Below are 15,299 nucleotides of genomic sequence, written 5' to 3'. Positions count from 1 at the left end.
GTTCAATGACCAGTCCATCCATTAATTGGACACAAAAGGGTTTTCTGCATTTTGACCACAAAAACATGGTGGCGACTCCAAATCAGTCGCGTGACCGGTGTTCAGCAAAAAATTGGGGCGCGATACTGAGTAAATGAGTGTTGGTATTGCAAAATGTGTGAGAATGCGAGAACATTTTAATTTTTAAGGTGTGATAGTATCTTCAGCAACGCATAATGCATATAGTGTGTTAATGAAATCTAATCAATAGCGCCGCCTATAAATATTGCTGTGGAAGAACTCCTCATTCAAATATAAAGAAGGTAAGTGTTCCACAGTGCAACCTGAAGAAAACGTTGTGGAAGATATAATAATTTTTTACTAATTAATTTTTTTAATGAAATTGAAATTAATAATGCTATTATGACATTCGATTAATGACAATTAATTAAATATATAGAATAATTAATAATGACAATTAATAACATTCAACAATATAAGAAATGAGAAATAGTTTTGTATAAAGGAAATAATGAGAATTAATTAAAACCAGATAATGTATCTTGTGCACGTGCTTAATTGTTGATCATATCGACAACACTTCTTCTAAAATGCGTTGTTGTATAGCTAGAAGAAAACAATAGGAGAGATAAGTGTTTAACAATGTTTTTTATGAATGCGTTGTTGAATTCAACGTAATCAACATCACATTGTTAAAAAAACGCTATTGTATAGGTATAACAACAACACATTCATTAAAAAGCACTGTTGAAGACCATTATTCCTAATTCTACACAGTTAAGCACAAAACAGAAAATAACGTGAATGCATACAGAAACAACACAGAACAACAAACTGAATGTATACAAAAACACCAAATCACAACAATATGAGCACAACTGAATTTATATATTGAACATTAATTACACTGTAATGTTACAGTAACATATATTGCATAAAATAAATCATATACATTACATTGAACATTAATTGAATTCCCTAAGCTACCATTTGTGCAAAAGTCTACTATACCTATGATTTGCTAACAAACTTGATTTTGTTAGATATCAGTGGTCTAGACACACTTAGAAGGGGGAGTTGAATATGTGTAACGGTTATCAATTACCGATTCTCGCACCAAAACTCGGTTCTAGAAAACAACCCATGTAATCGATTAACTAGTGGACTTAATAGATTAACACGTATTAGAAACAAAATTAACAGAGAGAACAACTTGCACAATAGGATTTTTATCCTGGTTCGTTTGCGGGTCCACTTGCAAACTACATTCGGGCCTCCCCTTCCGATCTTGGGGGATTTCTCTTCACTATAATGAAAACTTTGTATTGTCACATACACCAATTCAATTACAAGACTCTAGAAGTTTCTTTCTTGAATTTCAAGAACCTCTAACCTTGGTTTGACTACCCCTATCCCCCACGAAAACCTTTCTCGTGATCCAACCCCAACCAAGATTCTCGCTCTAAATTCAAGACCTCCAAGCCTTGGTGAAGATTCACTGAATCTCAATGGTGGTAAGACACCAAGAGACAAAACCCAAAGTACAAAACAATATACAAAAACAGAGTTTTACAAAGCACTAATATGCTCAAATTACAACAATGAAAACTCAAAGATTTACTCACACTCAAGTAACACAAGCTATCATGAATGTATGTGAGTTAATACAAAACATATAACACATAATCTTTCTCTAAAATCTCTAATCAGAATGCACGAACATGCAAGAAAGAATGAATGAGATTAAGCACATGAAAACAACATGCAATACACCATGAATAATATCAACTAAGCATGTTAATCTCTCTTTCTCACACATGCATTTCTCTTCTGCCTATAATACAGTAAATCACGAAAATATGCTCTCTAATAGTTTCTAAACAATAATATGCAAATGCTTCACGTTTCTGCAATTTGCCAGAACTTATACAAAATAGATTTGGCTCTACAAACCGTTATTTTCAGTTACGCAGTTAAAATAGAAAACAAACACATTAATCGATTAAGACTCCACGTTAATCGATTAATCATCATATAAAAATACGTGATTACATGGTAAACTACTTATATGTTATGATTGACTCATATACATATTTTAGCAATTATGTTATGCCTAATATGGACATATAACATGTATGATTAATGCATGAACATATAATAAATTAGATGATATGCCTCATGAATATGATATGTTAATATTAATGGCTTGTGAGACTTGCATCTAGGTTTACCTAACCCAGACTCACTAACTAAGGCACACATCCCATACTACTTTGAATTATAACTCTATTGATATAACCTAGTCTAGATATGACCAATGAGTTATAGACATGTTGATTGTTGAGACATCTTTAAGCTTTTACTAACTCCTTGTCTTCATCAAAACATAGGCAAAACATTACTAGTGCAATCATTGACATTTTGCACTTTCAGATTTCATTAGTTGGCTATTTCTTCATGAATTTCAACACGTAATAGTTGCAATCTACCTCGTTTATTTGGGAAGGGGTCTACAATTAAAATGAAGTAATCATATATGTATAACCTTAATTGAAATATGAATACACTACACATATAATCATTTGAGATGATTTGTGCTAATACCTTTATATGAGTCCACTTGATTTTGTGATGTGATATCGTTTTTCTAGAACGATTACAGCCTCTGTAAACTTTCACCACATTAAACAATAGAAAATATACTTAATTACGAAACAACTAGGAAAGTGAAAGTCTAATTAAAATTTTAAATTAATAGTCCAATTACTTAGAAAATAATTCTCATAGCGGGATACTTGTTAGGATCACTATATGCTAATGAGTCAAAGTAGTATATTTCTCCATTGACCTGATTGATGGCAACCAAAAGCCAATGATGCCTTACAAAATATATGTACATGGTTAGGAAATGTGAAGCACAACAAACATACTAAAGACAAAAATATAAAAGACAACTAAAAAAATGCTCACCCTGTATTTAAAGGTGCAAGAAATAAATCAGCAACTTCTTTATTAATGAGGAGAGTATTCGCAATTCGTTTTATCTGTTCCCCAATCTTATTTTTGTCACTCGACACCATAGCGGTAACGTGTGGGGATATGAACATCATCTTTTTCTTATTTACTAAGACAACATTTTCATACAAGTACCTAATATATATAACACAAATGTTAGTTAATTATAACACACCGCCATACAAAAGCGAGAAGTTAAGAAAACATAATTACCTCATATATACACATACAATAGTTACACATATACATTCATGTTTATTTAGATCATGGACTTCATTGATGCTAACGTATTCTTCAGCATCAATCTGGAAGACTTCCTTGAGATTTGACATGCTTATTATATCATCTCCCAACTTCTGTACATGCTCAAACAATTGAGTGCAATAGTTGATAGTCTTCTTGGAGCTCACATCTCCCGTAAATGGCTTTGAGCTTACATCTCTGATAGATGGCATCGAGCTTATATCCTCCGAAGATGGCTTAATCTTTTGGTTGCTACTAGGGGTGGAGTGTACATTTTTCTAAAATATTCAATAAAAAATATATCAATTATAGATCCATATATATAAATATATATGAGTGAGCAAAAGGTGAAAAATCATACCTTAGAAGGAATTACTTGTACAAGGGCTACTGGCCAAGCCACGAAAGTGCCTATAGCCCCTCCAATTGTGAAGATATCCTCATCGAGAGGAATTGGCAGCAACGCGTCATCATCGATTGCAACATCAATTGAGACTTTCACATGATGGCGTGGGATACATGCATTATGCAGCATAACATCGACCAACTTGTGCACTTTCCCAACACCCACCACTCAGCTAGATGTGGTATCCAGGAAAGGTTTCCAAGAACTGATTTCCTGTATGTTAGTTAAAACATATAATTAGTTTACGACTAAAAACTAAATGGCAAATAAATTAAAATAAGTTAATTAAATTGCCTCAGGAATGAGAATCAAAATGAGAATGTTTTAAGGATCAAGTGTAAAACTCTCATTGATGGTTGAAGGAACAGTGCCAACAACACTAGCTAATCGTTAGTGTGAAGAAGACTTTGCTCCTAACATTGGCATAGTTTTGATGAAAACACCAATATCACATGAAGAAGAAAAAGAAGAATATTTTTAAAGACAATGAAGATAAAGCTTCAAGGAATTAAAATCTAAGTCTTTAGGTTTTTCTATCCTTATACTCTATTATATACAAGTAGTAATAATTCTCAAAAGTATTTTAAGAGAAAATTGAAAACTACAAGTATAAATGAAAACAATTTTCAAAATATTGTGTAACAGGTTACTGTGATTAAGTAAGAGGTTACCAGAACTAAGTAGCAAGTTACGTGAATCAGAAACGAGTTACCCAACAAAAACTGAACAATATAATCGATTACACCTATTTAAGTAACCGATTACACATTGCAGTAATCATGTATTCAATTGAACAGAATACTCGGGTAATCGATAACATCTTGAGAGTAATCGATTACACTGTATGACAATCAGTTATTCAGTGGACAAAATGTTTGGGTAATTGATTAAAACCTTTGGGTAATGATTACACTGTGTGATAATCAATTACTTAGTTGAACATAATGTTTGGATAATCGATTACGTCAATGCTGTAATCAATTACTGAGAGTTGTTGCACTAGTTTTTGGATTCAAACTGCATAAGCTTTCACTCCAAACGAATCAAGAAAAAACATAATCTTAATGAATCAAATTTTGTAAAGAAGGTCAGCTAGTTCCTTAAAAGGAACAAAGGCGCTAAAACTGGACAAATGAAGAAATTCACCAAGAATAATGACGCCTCCCCTTCAAACCAAAATTTCACATGTTTTGAATGTGGTAAGCCTGATCATATTTAGATGGACTGTTCAAACCTGAAAAAGAATGCCTTTAAAAGCAAAAATGAAATGAGTACTAGACGAAGAGCCTACATAGCTTGGGAAGACAATGACACCAGTTCTGTCTCTAAACTAGAAAATAAAGAACAAGCACATATCTCACTAATGACATCTTATCATTCTGATGATGAAAAAGATAATTTGAGATTCGTCTGCAATCTATGGTAGTTGGACAACGACTACTCAAAGCACATGACAGATGACAAAGATAAGTTCTTTGTCCTTACTCCAAGGGACAAAGGCTTGTCACATATGGTGATAACAACAAAGGAAAAATACTTGTAGTTCGTAGAATCGATAAGCCACCTTCAACAATTATAGAAAGAGTATTGTATATTTAAGGACTCAAGTACAACTTGTTGAGCATAAGCCAATTATGCGACAAAAGATTTCATGTGGCATTCTACCCTGAAAAATGCATCATCGAAAGTAAGGATTCTAATAGCTCTAAACTAATTGGTAAGATGATAAATAATATATATGTGATTGACATAGATTCTCCTTTAATAATAAATTTTTAGTTGCTAATAATAATCATGATGCATGCATTTGGCATAGGAGAATTAATCATATTCATATGGATCATTTGAATAAACTGATTAAGAAAGATTTAGTTGTTGGTTTACCCAAAATGGAGTTTGTTAAAGATAAACTATGTAGTGCTTGTCAAATGGGTAAACAAACAAAAACCTCTTTCAAATCTAAGCATATGGTTTCTTCCGATAGACCATTGCAGTTACTACACATGGACGTATTTGGCCCCTCAAGGACCAAAAGTTATGGTGGTAACTACTATGATCTTGTTATAGTAGACCATTATTCAAGATATACTTGGACTCTATTCTTAGTTCATAAGAATGAGGCATTCAACGCCTTTAGCAAATATGCTAAGAAAGTTAAAAATGAAAAATCACTGAAAATCGTTGTTATAAGAAGTGATCATGGGGGAGAATTTCTAAACGCTTCTTTTGAAGAATTTTGTGATGATCTTGGTATCAATCACAATTTTTCTGCAACTAGAACACCACAACAAAATGGTGTTGTAGAGAAAAAGAATTGGTCCTTAGAAGAACTTGTTCATATAATGTTGAATGAAACTAATCTCCCAAAATATTTTTGGGCTGATGCAATTAGTACATCATGTTATATTTCAAACGTAGTTCTTATAAGACCAATTCTCAAGAAAACCCCCTAAGAACTCTTTACAGGTAGAAAACCAAACATTTCTCATTTGCATGTATTTGGTTGTAAACTTTTTGTTTTAAATAATGGTAAAGACAATTAGGCAAGTTTAATGCAAAAGCCAATGAAGGACTCTTCCTAGGCTACTTTCTTACGAGTAAAGCTTATAGAATTTTTAACAAATGAACTCCAGCTATGGAAGAATATGTTCATGTGTCTTTTGATGAAACCAATTCTATAATAAAGGATGAGATAACTCTTGATGAAGAGTACTTGCTAAATTCCCCTTTAACAGAAGAGTCTTTTACCAATGCAACAATCAATGCTGAGCATTTGAAAATGAATGATACTCTATCTTTTCAAGAAGAGCATATTCATTCTGATTTACCCAAAGAATGGAGAACTCGTCGAGATCATGTTATTCACAACATTATTGGCAATATAAGTAAGGGTGTCACTACTCGTTTAAAGCTAAATGATGCTTGTTTAAACATGGCCTTTATTTCTCAAATAGAACCTTCCAAGATTGATGATGCAATCGAGGATGAACACTAGTTTCTTGCTATGTAGGAAAAGTTAAACCAAATTGAGAGAAATGAAGTTTGGGAAATTGTAATGAGAGTCACATTATTTGAGAGAAATGAAGTTTGAGAAATGAAGCATAACCTATCAATCAATTGGTCTGACAGTAATGAGACAAATATGGTCTGTACGAGAGAGTCACATCCTTTTTCCTTATGCAATCTTCATTACCAAAGTACTTGAGCATTTTGGTGTATCCACTGTTGGTGAATCTAAAGTCACACTTGATGCACACGATTGTAAAATCGTTGTGGATGTGATCCACAAAATGGCCTTCTTTCGAGATCCCATTAATAGAATCATAGGGATCGAAGTGATCGACAAGCTGCACCTGCTGATCCAAATGTCTCTGCTAACCCTCCTGAACATCAACCTTCTGAGTTTCATGCTAGGTCTTCTTCATCTGCTTCCATGCCTACCAACCAAATGGTCATGTATGAATTATTCTCTCTTCGAGGCTACATCTCTAATCGGATGGATGTTCTTGATGCTCAGAATCAACAAGTTCAATTCGAGCTTCAACGCCTTTCTTATAAGATCAATAGCATGGATCTTGATGAGCCTGAGTCTTGGAACATTTGTTGTCTAGGAACTATCTTTGTAATATTGCGTGATTGTGGACAAATTGTTGTTTTGTTGTTTTTCTTGTTATGTTTTCTGCTATGCTATGTTACCTCTATATTTGCTATATACATATTGTATGTGTGCTAGACTCTTGGCTTTTCTTCTTTTTGATGAAGTGAAAAAGGGGAAAAAGGTTGGGAGAGTGTATTTTCTGTTTAAAATTCTTCCAGGCACAAAACTCCAAACCAAAGGGGAGCATACAAAATAGGGGGAGCATAATCAAGTCATGTCAGAATATCACAAAGTGTGCTACTCTCATAAAACTATACTGTCAAGAAGATATTGGTTTATCATCATCAAAAAGAGAGAGATTGTGAAGAAGATCTTGCCCCTAACCTTGGCATAGTTTTGATGAAGACACCAACATTACATAAAGAAGAAAAGGAACAATACTTTTAAAGACAATGGAGATAAAGCTTCAAGGAATTAAAATCTAAGTCTTTAGGTACTTATATCCTTATACTCTATTATATACAAATAGTAATAATGCTCAAAAGTATTTTCAGAGAAAATTGAAAACTACATGTATAAATGAAAACAAATTTCAAAATATTGTGTAACATTTTACTAGATCTAAGTAACAGGTTACTATGACTAAGTAACAGGTTACTAGAACTAAGTAACAGGTTGCATGATTGAGAAACGAGTTACCCAAGAAAAATTGAACATTGTAATTGATTACACCTATTTGAGTAATCGATTACACATTGTAGTAATAAGGTATTCAGTTGAACAATACTTGGGTAATTGATTACATCCTATGAGTAATCGATTACACTGTATGACAAGTAGTTATTCAGTGGACAGAATTTTTGGGTAATCGATTACAACCTTTGGGTAATCGATTATACTCTATGATAATAAATTACTCAGTTGAACAGAATGTTCGAGTAACCGATTACATCAATGCTGTAATCGATTACTTAGAGTTGTTGCACTAGTTTTCAGATTCAAACCGCACAAGCTTTCACTCCAAACGACATGGTTTCATTCCAATCAATTCCTACCTTTTCATAGAGATGTTATGACTGATTGAAAAGCATATTTAAAGGCATTGAAACTCATAAACAAAAAACAACCCATATACACAATCTGAACTTTTCTGAAATACTTATTCTGCACTTTTTGCAACTTGTTCTTAACTTTCAGATTATATTTTCTGAAGTTGCTTCAAGTGTAGTTTTTCAAATATATTCAAACTTTTTGAGCATTATTATTAAGTGTGTATAAAGGGTTATTGGATTACAAGAGTTCATAGTTTCAAATCTTGTAAAGGCAATTCTTGGCATAGTTAAAGTTTTCTTTATTCAAATTTTTGAATTACTTTCTTTCACAAGGGTGTGATAAGAAAGGGGATAGAGTCACTTGAAAAGGGTGTTTTCCAAAGAGAGATATAGGTATTAGAGAGTGAGTAAGGTACAAGGAAATCTCGGGGTGAGAAATTGTACTTGCTACTCTTAATATCTAGTGCAAAAATCTCTTGTGTTGCAAGAGTATTGAACATAACCTTCGGTGGACAAGAAGGTGAACTAGTATAAAAATCTCTGAATACTTTCTTCTCCCTTATCTCTTTAAATTTGTTTGATACTTTTCTGTAAAACATTTTCCGTTGCGACTAACTCCGATAATTGTAGAAAAATTTGTCAAACTTTTAAGACAACTAATTCGCCCCCCTCTTAATTGTCATCTCAGTCTTAAAATTGCCACTCAGCTTCCTTCACCTTCATTGACTGCTCAAATTCATTGAACCGTTGTATGAGGTCATCCAATTAATTTTGAACCTGACTCATTTGGACTTTGGTTGCACACTTTGGATGGGGTACAAATGTTCACTAGCTAACCCCAAATCCTGCACCCCAGATACGGCCAGGGTAGATAGACAGTCCTAGTGTCTTATCAAGTATTATGCAACTATTTGGTTGTGCCTCCTTTTCTTTTAGGGTAACCTGACAAATCAAGAAAAAACATAATGTTAATTAATCAAATTTTGATAAATAAAGTATAATTAAAAAATGAGCACTTACAACATATTTTGCCGCTTCTTCAACTTGCTCATTGTTGATGACACCATCCTTGTTCTTCGGGCATCAACTCATAGAACATCGAGTTCTACTCCGTGTAGAGTCAAAGGTGTATCGCTTTTGTTGTCCAGCTGCCAAAACATAACCAATAATAATGTAATTTGATATATATGCATACAAAACATAACCAATAATGTTATTACAAATTAACAATACTTACAATTTTTTCTTCGATTCCTCTATACCCCACTCGAGAAGTTCGGTATAGATACAAAGGCTTAGATGCTCTCTTGCAGTATGTATATACAAAAGCATATATAAGAATAAAGTCAATACCAAAAATATGATTTTACCAAGAAAGATCCGTCTTGTGTGCATAGGGTGACAAAAGTCTTCCAATCCTCTTCTTCAACGATATTTGCATATTTCTTTATAGAGGTTTTAGGTTGACATTGCCATCAGCATCTCTGATACATTTTCCAACATCAGTTCTGGATTGTCGGAGAGCCTTGTCAGCCGATTTAAGGATATAATCCTTATGCTCCTCATCAACATCAAAAGTTGACTGAAATTAAAACACATATACATTATATTGCATGCAAACATATGCATATATGTATATTGTATGCAAACACATATACATACATTGCATGAAAACACAAAAGCACACACACTGAAAAATAAATTTACTGTTATTTCATTCCAAATACGCTCATTCACGACATTCAACCTAACATCAGTCCATTTGTTGAATGTTAGAGGCACATTATGCTTAACCACGACCCCAATGCAGCTTACCAATGATTTGCCACCCTTCGAGTTTAATGGTTGGCCTTTTGAGTTCCATTGAACTTCTATCTTCACATCCTTACTTCTTACTCGAATGACATTCTTCATGGAAGTCATTCCACATGGATTTCATTTTTTAGCAACGATTTGTTTGTCTTGTGGCATCGGTGTAGCTTCGTCACTACTGTGAGAACCATGACCACCACTTTCGGAAGCCATTGATGAAGTTTTTTTAGGGTTTATGAAAGTATGATGGTTTTATGAGAGTATGAGGTTTCTTTTCGATTAAGTTTAAGAGCGTAGAGGGAACTGACTCATCTTTTAGATATTTAAATTGTAGTAATAATTCAAAGCGCTTTCTATGGATTGCGCTATTAATAAGACATCTTCAACATCATATATTAACGGTAACATTGTTGTATTGGCATCTTGAAAAGTGTTTCTTAAGGATTACGTTGTTGTTGTGTATCCAGCTATTTACTACTCATTTTCATGAACACATCAACAATGCTTCCTAGATGATGCGCTATTGAATAGAATCTAATCGACAGTGCTATATCAGCTTTGCGCTGTTGAATATAATCTAATTGGTAGCACAATCTTAATTATGCGATGTCAAACTGAACTCATTTTTTAAATTAACAGTGTATTCATAATCATGTGCTGTTAAATTAACATATTATATTACTCGTCAAAATACAACATGAAAATACGTTAATTAACATGAAGTTGTCAAGAAGTAAATTACCATATTAGTGTGTACATTAAGTTTTGTTTATTGTGTTTATTAAGTTTTGTTAATTTACGTATTGTGTTTATTAATATTGAACTGCAAAGATATTAAACATTTCATTCAAATAAATAACAAAAAAATAGAAATTAACATTCAAAATAATTATTCATTCTTCATTCAAATAAAATGTCAAAATACATTATAATGAACCAAATGATTTGGTAGATGACAATATAATGAACTAAATGATTTGGTAGATTACAATCAAGGAAATTAATGAACTGAATGATTTGGTAGATGAATGAACTAAATAATCTACAGATTAAAACTTCATCTCACACACATCTTGTATAACATCCACTTTTCTTCTAAAATATAGGTCCTTTTGTCAAATCAAAAGATGTTAAAGACATCATTGACAAGATTTTGATAATAAACTAAATGGTTTGGTAGATTACAATGAAGGAGAGTAATGAACTGAATGATTTAGTAAATGAATGAACTAAATAATCTGCAGATTAAATCTTCATCTAACATAAATCTTGTATAACAGTCACTTTCCTTTTAAAGTCTGGGTCCTTTTGCCAAATCAAAAGATGTTAAAGACCTTTTTGACATGATTCTGATATAGGGTTCTCGACAGTACAACTTTAGCACTTTTAACACTTTGAGTTGTTGAGATCTAGTGTCTGCCTTTTTTCTATTCCTTTTAAAAAAAATCTTTTTGTTTGCCTTGTATTGCTCTCTTTTTGGTTACTTTGTGTTTTTTTCTCCTATCTTCATCTCCTTAGGTGCCATGACAAATTATAAAAGGAGACAATATGAAGGAGACAATATGAAGGAGACAAAAGAAAATATACAAAGCAGAACATGAACATACTCTTAGTGATTAAATAGAACATGAACCACAATATTTATAGATGAACAACCATTAATATTTCAAGAAACGAAGATACGCATAACCACTCACCATTAATATTTCAAGAAATGAAGTGATGCATATGTTGGAATTTCTGACAATTTATGGCTCACAAATATAATTCTATAATTGTGTTATGGCCATTATGTAATTAGCCAAAATATAAAATGATCTTAAGTAATTAATTTGGTGGCTAAGGGCATATGTGTCATGAAATAATAATAAGTGTAGATACCTTCAGGCAATTTCTGATTTGATGAAGGGACTGAATCAGAATTATTGCAACTAAAGTAGTAACCACTACGGGGTTACTTTTATGGGTTATGGTCCCCATTTGTAGAGCAACAGGTTTTCAAGTGTAAAGGTGGAGGAGAATAAGGTAGGATGAGAATAGTGTTATCCAGGATAGGATAACACTATCCACTCATCCATAAGGGCTTATAAGGCATAAGGATAAGCCTCCTCCAACTAACCAAACATAACACTTTTCAGAAACTAAGGCACACTCTCTCATTCCCCTCTAGAGAGAACTAAAGGAAAACCATTCGGCGCTCTATCATCTGGAAGATCATCGCACCCTCATACCTTCGAGATCCCGGAAATGGCTCAACAAGGTATGTTCTTCATCTTCACCATGAACTCATTTGGGGTTTCTTCGGTCTGGACCATGGATGTTCCATTCGGGTGTATGTATGGGCATACACATTAGGTTGTGGGAACAAACCCATGGTCATAAGGACTTCTGCATTCACTCTATGGATTTCGGATGGAGAAGGAATTTCTCCAACAGCATAACCATTCAACCATTAATATTTCAAGAAACAAAGAGATGCATAACAACTCAACCATTGATATTTCTGATATTTAAAATGTCGTATAAAATCAATAGTGCATAACTAAGAAAGCGCTATTACTATGTCATCTTAAAAGCTACGTCGTGGAATAGACGTACATTAACAACGCTTCTTATCACATACGCTGTTAAACATAACTCATTCAAGTCAGTGCTAACGTTACTGATGTTCAACAACGTTATTTCAAGAACGTGCTGTTGAAGTTATCTACATTGACAACGGTTGCTTTAGTATGTGCGGTTGATGTTTTTCCGCCTCATTTTTAACAGCGTCGTTCAAAATTGCGTTGTTGAATGACCATTGTTAATTACGATATCTGAAATAGTGAACTTCTACAATAAAACCCTCCACAAAATGCAAAATTTGGTGTAGTGATGAAAAAAATGTCTAGTTACCTATATAGAGTAAAAATTATTCAATAACATTGACAGCGATAATTCAACAATTTCAAAATATGAAATATATAACTTATTTGATTACATATATTTAAATTTTGCGATTTTGATGTTATGTTTTCATCGTTTTATATATAATTATAGTTATTATTTTTATTTTTAATATATGTTGTATACTCTGTCTCTGGATTTTAGATCCATTAGTGAGTCTAATATACATTGTAGTTCTTACAATTATGTAATGAAACTTCCCATTTTTAACATAAAGGATACTGAATGAGATTGTATGAGTTGGACATGCTTTTAAAAAGGACCAAAGAAAGAGAGCAAGTGAGGTGGTTAATAGCACTTATATAAATTAAGTAGCTTCATGTATGATAATTGCCCATTTTACTTATTCTATGCTAATTTTTGATGAATTTTAAACTCAAATTACTCACACTTGTACAATTTTAATGTGTAAATGTTTATAAATTGTTTTAGTATGCAACTAGCAAATTATCATTCATGAGTGTATAGGTCAATTAGTTTCAAAAGAGGGTGTAAAAGCTTCGAGAATGGGTAAAGCATGTCATTGAGGGAAGAAAAAATATTTTTGATATGCAAAGACTCGATAAAAATGTAATATTTTTCAATATATATTAAACTAAAGATAAAATATATAAAAACTTATATATTGATATTACCCTATTATCATATTATTATTGTGTATTTATTTTTATTTAAGAGGCAATGAAATTTAACATTTGAATAGAATATTGTTAGGTAACAAACTGTACAATATAAAAAGTGTTAATAGAAGAATAGTTTTGTTACAAGTCTTAACATCATGACCTAAGATGCATTCATGTAAATAACTTAGCTAAGCATGTACTCCATTTGTTCCATAAAAAATGTAACTTTTTAAAAAAAAATATTGTTTCAAATTAAAATTATGAATATAAATAAAAAATTAAAATTTGTATGCTATGGACTTTATTGACTAAACAATGAAAAACATTAGATTAATGACTTTATAATTGATTGATATGTTAGGAAAAACATATCCCTTTTTATTATTTGCTTTTCAAAATTTTACTATCTTTATAAATAAAGGTAGATTTGTTAAGCTATTTTGAGCTTATTTACCTAAGTTTCTATTATATGAAAAAAAAATTTGTGAACTCCTCTAAATCATCATACTCTACTATCATAAGCGTGCAGATCAATGTGCAATTTTATTTTGTCAATCAATTAGATGTTTCTAGATTGGAGTTGTTGGAAAATGGAAATATAGGTACGGATGAAATATTTGCCTGAAGGGGATCACCTATCTTATTGGTTGTTCCATTTGATGTTTCTATCCAATTAGAAAAATTTATTTGATTAAAATTAAAATTATAATAACATAAATTAATATTTATACATTATTCTATGAGATTTTATTAACTTAGTACATGAGGACAAAATTTTCTTGAACAGAGGATCCTGGTCCAAATTTGTCATCCATAGTAATAGTATCCAACTTAGAGATTGTTTATGCAGAAGATGCCATGCTATAAGATACTTTTAACTAAAATAAAAATACAAATTAAATTAGAAATTTCTTTTGATTTTTTATAAATATTATCAAATTATAATTCTATCATCATCTAATATTGTTCATTACTTGACAGTCTCATTTATATGTTAATGTTGTGTATTTTTTTCAAGATATTTCAGCTGATAACTTTTAATGAATTTCTAATTACTTTAATCTCATTTTTTAAAGGTTTTGGGAAACTTGTTTATAGTAATAATTAATATAAAAACTAACATATGACTAAGAAAAATTAAAATGCTTACACTTCATCAGTAGGAACTATATCTTATCCTTCTTATGAGACATATTTAGAATGTTTTGATTATTCTTTTTATTCTGCATTTTTTATTTTTTATTTTTGTTGTTATATGCATTTTTTATGAAAAATGTTAAACCCAGCAAATTTATTACTTTAAAAATTAACAAATTTAGTTTCCAATAAAAACTTAAGTTAGCTACTAGAAGTTAACATAACTTCTGTATTTTTAAATCTCTCTGATTAATGAATACGTCCAGTAAAAAAATCATTTTGTAGAAAATATTCCAAAAACAAAAAAAAATGTATAATATATATTTATATGTAGTGAATCGCTCACTATTTATTTATATTCCTTGAAAAATCAATACTAATTACAAATGTGAATGGTGAGTAATAGAGGCATACGATATTTTATTTTCCTTCTTCTATTAAATAAAACAAATTAGCATTTCAAATTG

The sequence above is a fragment of the Lupinus angustifolius genome, chromosome LG11 (assembly GCF_001865875.1).
Source record: "Lupinus angustifolius cultivar Tanjil chromosome LG11, LupAngTanjil_v1.0, whole genome shotgun sequence".
In the NCBI taxonomy this organism is placed as follows: domain Eukaryota; kingdom Viridiplantae; phylum Streptophyta; class Magnoliopsida; order Fabales; family Fabaceae; genus Lupinus; species Lupinus angustifolius.
This window is presented reverse-complemented; position numbering follows the sequence as displayed.